The sequence below is a fragment of the Lagenorhynchus albirostris genome, chromosome 10 (assembly GCF_949774975.1).
Source record: "Lagenorhynchus albirostris chromosome 10, mLagAlb1.1, whole genome shotgun sequence".
NCBI lineage: Eukaryota > Metazoa > Chordata > Mammalia > Artiodactyla > Delphinidae > Lagenorhynchus > Lagenorhynchus albirostris.
The window spans coordinates 74,789,134-74,794,826 of record NC_083104.1 but is presented as its reverse complement, the minus strand read 5'-3'; the positions used below and the strand labels follow the sequence as shown (position 1 = coordinate 74,794,826).

General features: G+C 39.3%; 1 long non-coding RNA gene across 1 annotated transcript; it reads right to left on the bottom strand.

The window, feature by feature from the left end:
- Positions 1-2,379: 2,379 nt before the first annotated feature.
- On the bottom strand, positions 2,380-5,485 carry LOC132528170 (uncharacterized). Its single transcript, XR_009543131.1, has 2 exons — positions 5,138-5,485; positions 2,380-2,590 (listed from the first exon to the last, which is right to left on the bottom strand). It is a non-coding gene; the product is annotated as an uncharacterized LOC132528170 (long non-coding RNA).
- Between the last annotated feature and the right edge of the window lie 208 nt (positions 5,486-5,693).

Below are 5,693 nucleotides of genomic sequence, written 5' to 3'. Positions count from 1 at the left end.
TGGCTGGAGCGCTGGTTAGGTGACGAGCATGGAATTCTCAGTGTAGTTTTGATCATGTTTTAATACAAATGTGAGATCACCTATATGCAGAACATCCTTGTGCAGGTAGCCTTCACGGCATGTGTAATAATTAACAGTAACCCTCTTTCTTCTCTTGTCCCCCAACAGGCAGGGGCACAAATTATAACTTCATTTTTACCTGGCAGCCTGAAACAAGGAAGAGTTCACGTATTTACTGACAGAATTGCAGAACTAAATGGTGGTGCCCTTGGAAACTCGTAATTAAAGCAGGAAATGGGGAAGGAGGGGCCATTGAAACTTAAATTAGGAAGTCACCTGCTGAAACGTAAGTGTAAGCGTTTAGTTAGTGTTTCGTACCATTAAAAGGCACGTCCTTTCAAGATTTTAATGTGGAAAAAAAAGGAAGTGTCTTAGTCTATTCAGGCTACTGTAACAAAATACCATAGACTGGGTGGCTTATAAACCACCGAAATTTATTCCTCACAGCTCTGAAGGTGGGGAAGACCAAGGTCAAGGTACCAGTATGGTTGAGTTCTACTAAGACCCTCGTCCTGGTATAGTCAGTCATTTCTCTATGTCCTCACGCGGTGGAAGGGGTGAGGGGTCTCTTATAAGAATAACCATCCCGTTCATGAGGGCTCCACCCTCGTGACCTAATCGACTCCAAAAGGCCCCACCTCCTAAACCATCAACTTTGGGAGGATTCAACGTGTGAACTTGGGGAAGGCACAAACATTCAGACCATAGCAGGAAGTAATCCTCCACAGTTGCTTAACTTTCTAAGTAGAGTAGTAGAGGTCTAGCTATATATTTTGCTCTGAAGGAGGGCCCTGGACAGCACTTGGAAATGCAGATGAATCCTGCTCTTGGGGGCCCCGCATCTCTTGATGAAGCAGCCAGGAGCCTGGGATTGTCTCTGTGAGCATCCACACAGGAGTGGACCATGACACCTGGCTTTCATCAGCATAGCGTCTTTTGTTTTCAAAACGTTTTTAGAAGAAATGTCTCCATATTTCTCCATTAATGTTGGGTTTAGGTAATTAAAATGAACTTATTAGAGTTTTGTTGTTAGTTTTTAAATCTTATTTTTTGGTATTTTAATTAATGGCTATGGGTGGTTACTGACAAGGATACAACTTCTATAAACTATTTATTTTCCTGATAAGATGCCTATTACATTTCTAGAAACCAATAATGTGAGCTTTTATCACTTGAGCAATTACTGTGAGTCAGGCACTTTGCTAAGCCCATTTCACTTACCCACTTTTATTCTCACAATAATCCAGTGTGTCAGGGTGGTTTCTATTATTATCATCCCTGTTTTACAAATGACAGAAATCGAGCTTGGAGAGACTGGGTGACATACTTCAGGTCACCCAGCTAGGAAGTGGCAGAGGCAGGATTTGAACCCAGGGAGCCTGGCCCCAAAGCATGTCCTCATAACACTAAATAGTGCTACATCCTTCTTAAAGAGAAAATTGTTACCCACAAGAGACAGCACCATTGACTTTGTTGTCATCATAATCTACACTCTGGGTTCTCTCTTAAGTCTTAGGGAAAAAGTGGCTAATTCGTTGTATAACCTACATTACAAATGGAAAAGGACTCCTGTTGTATGCCAGTTTCCTTCCTCCTCAGCTTCCTTCTCTGAAAGCCCCCAAATACCGCCCCCTCCTTGTGAGAATTATGCAGTAGACCAGCCTAGGATGAGACCTAGCAGATGTGAGAGGGGCCATTCACTCTTTGAAGAAAAATATCTGATAAAAATGCATCTTTTTAGTGAGGGCATATAAATGTAAATGTTGAACAAACGTTATAAATTCCAACGCTATATTCTAGCATGCACTGTCTATTCACAGCAATGAGCTTTTTTTTTTTTTTTTTTTTTTTGAGCAGTGTTTTACCTTGTTCCTTCACAAAAATAGCCCTGGTCATTAGAGACCCAGTAGGCCATAGAGTAAGGAATATATATGGATTTTTCTCTTCTAGCACAGACAGGAACTAGATGAAATCTGAGCAGTCTTAGTTCAAGCTTTGTCTTCAGGTGACTTGGAATTTGCAGAAGAAATAACCTTTGGGGAAGGTTATTAACTCATGTAAGAGATGTTGAACAATTATTTTGAAAAGCGCTTAAGGGAAGGGGAGTGATGTTTACTTCAGATGCCTGTAGACTCCCCTTTGATTTTTATTGCTGTCGTTGCTGGAGGGGAACATGTTAGAATCATAATACAGAAGGAGAGAGATCAGCCTAACATCCTGGCTTTGCTGCTTAAGAAGCTGAAATCCAAGTGGGAGAAATGTCATGTTATGTGCACTTGTTCGATGTTCCACGACTAGCGAAGACAACCCTCTGGGTGAGGTGGTTTAAATGAATGATTCTTTGAAGACAGAAAAAATGGAACAAATGAGTAAATTCCCAACTTCTTTTGGCAGCAAAACTTTTCTTCCTACAACACATTAGTTTATAGATCTCCAGGACAAAAGCAGATTAAAGCTGATAGATCCAATTCAGCATTTAGTTGAGTATACTTCATTGTTTGCAGAATGCATTACACACCTCCGCAGAGCCCTAGGGGTCAAAGAAGCACATATTGAAAAACACTGAACTAGATAAACCTTGAATGTTAGGTGCTTCCCCAAATTTCGCAGTGTCTTGACAGTTTCACGGGGTCATGTGACCAATTTGGGCCAATGGGATATAAGTAGAATGATGAGTGGCGATTCCAAGCTGAAGAAGGACATCAGGATATATATTGTCTTTACTTCCCTCGTCCCCTGATGTTGCGATGGAGGAGACATGCAGCAACAAGAAGGCAGAGCCTCCATCAGCCTGAGACCCTGAGTGTCAGTGAGGAGGAGAGAGCCCTTCCCATTGTCTGCACTGGCTGTACAGCGTGAGCAAGAGACATGGATGTTTGCTAGCACAGCATAAATTAGCCTATCTGAACAGTCTCAGAAATGGAATTCTCTAGTTCCTGTTCTCTTTTTTTTTGCCTTTAGTCTTCTTTAATCTCATATCTTTCAGAGGAATACACAGTTCCAGCGTGCTGCATTCCAGCTCAAGGGTGGCAGTGGATTATACTAAACTGACTTCACGGATATGCTATGCAGTAACATTTTTTATGGTCGTAACACTGCAGTCAAAATTATATTTTGGCTGCTGTCCTTTATTTTCTGAGCAATCAATTGGCTTATTAAATAGAAGAGGGTTCCCACACAAAATAATTTCTAAGTGAGTCACATAGGTTATTAACTCGTGTAAGAGACATTAAACAATAACAACCAGTTTATGTTGAGCACCTTCTGTGTATGAGGTAATTATAGGGAATAGAGCGTAGAGGTTCAGTATAGAAAATTTGATATCCAATAACTTGCATTCAAAATCCAACTCCACTATTTTCTGATGTGAGGCTTTTTGCAAGTTACTCCTCTCCTTAAGCCTCGGGACTACAGTGAAGCAAATAAGGCCCACTCTTTAAGGTTGCTATGGCTTGAATTCGTACTCCAATACAAAGTCGAGCCATGCTAAGTACGGACCAAGTAACATAATATTATTGATTGGGTGACTTTAACCAACTCCATCATCAAGACCGAAATTTTCTTTCTGTTTTATAAAAAAAGTCTTATTAGATCACTAATAATTTCTTATGCAAAAGTATAAGAACAGGAAAAATATTTAGTTCTATTAGAATATGTTGCTCGATTGAATGGTAATCAGGAATATTATTTTAAATTGCTCTCTCCCTTCATTTAATCACCTCAGTATGAAATGTTTGTCTAAAAGCAACCAGGGATTTATTCTTTCCCCTTCAATCTGTTAACCAGCCATTGTGTATTTAATTAATTTGATTCATGGATTGCATTAAATATTTTCCATCACATCTAATGTAATATTCCTTATCTGTTCATTAACACATGAGTCTAACCATAGCAGAACTAACTAGTTTAACAGAGATTATTTTCTTCCACTTTTAAAAGTAAAGAAAATAGCAATTCAAAACTGGAACGAATCCAGTTGATGTCCAAAGCTCTCTGAAGTAGGGGATAGGTAGGAAACTATTGTATAAAAGAAAGAATAATTGTTGTGCTGTGGGAAGATACAAGTTCAAATTCTAGCTTTGTCCTTCAGTTTCGTATAATAATGAGCAAATCAGTTCAGATCTTTGAGCTTCAGTTTCTTCACAAGTTAAACATCATACTATACTCTTAATTCAGAAGACTATGTGTGGGACAGCTGGATTTTCACATGCAAAAGAATAAAGGTGGACCCCTATCTCACACCATATACAAAAATAAGCTCAAAATGGAGCAAAGAACTAACTGTAAGATCTAGAAAATTCCTAGAAAACATAGGTATAAATCTTCATTACCTTGGAGTAGGCAGCATTTTCTTAGATATGACACTAGAGGCACATACAACAGGATAAACTGGACATCATCAAAATTAAAAACATCTTTGCCTCAAAGGACACCATCAAGAAAGTGAAAAGTGTGCTACGTGTGCTGTGCTATGGTGTGAATATGTGTGTCCATCCCCCCCGCCCAAATTCATAGGTTAAAAACCTAATGCCCAAGGTGATGATATTAGGAGGTGGGGCTTTGGGGAGGTAATTAGCTTCACGAGGGCAGAGCCCTTGGGAATGAGATTAGTGCCCTTTATAAAGTGCCTCTTATAAAAGAGGCTCCAGAGAGCTCCCTCACCCCCTTCCACCATGTGAGGACACAGGGAGAAGTCAGCCATGCGCCATCCAGAGGACAGCCGTAATGGCACCCTGATCCCAGACTTCCAGCCTCCAGAACTGTGAGAGATAAATTTCTGTTGTTTATAAACCACTCAACTTATAGTATTTTGTTCTAGCGACCAAATGGACTAATACAAGATCAGAGAAAATTCTGCAAATCGTACATCTGAATGGGGACTTGTACCTAGAATACATAAGAACTATTCCAACTCAATAATAAAAAGATGACCCATTTTAAAAGTGAGCAAATTATCTGAATAGACAGTTCTCTGATGAAGACATAAAAATAGCCAATAATTACATAAAAAGATACTCAACATAACTGTCAGAGGAATGTAAATCAAAATAAAAATGAGATACTACTTCACACCCACCTGGATGGTTATCATCAGAATGACAAGTGTTAGTGAGGATATGGAGAAATTAGAATCCTCATAATGCTGACAGGAACGTAAAAGGTGCAGTTGCTTTGGGAAACAATCTGGCAGTTCCTCAAATGGTTAAGCACAGAGTTACCATATGATCCAGAAAGTCCAGTCTCAGGTATATACCGAAGAGAATTGAAAACAGATGTTCAAACCAAAATTTTACACAGATGTTTACAGCAGCACTATTCATAAGAGCCAAAACGTAGAAACCACCCAGATGTCCATCAACAGACGAATGGATAGATAAAATGTAGTATTTCCATACAATGGAATATTATTTGGTAATAAAAAGAAATGAAGTACTGATAAATGCTACAACGTGGATGAACCTTGAAAAATTTACACTAAGTGAGATGCCAGACACAAAGGACTATATATTGTATGATACCATTTATACGAAATTTCCAGAAAAGGCAAATCCACAAAGAGAGTAGAGTAGTGTTTGCCTAGGGCTCTGGGGTATGGGATGATTGAGCAAGTGATAGCTATAGGGCATAGGGTT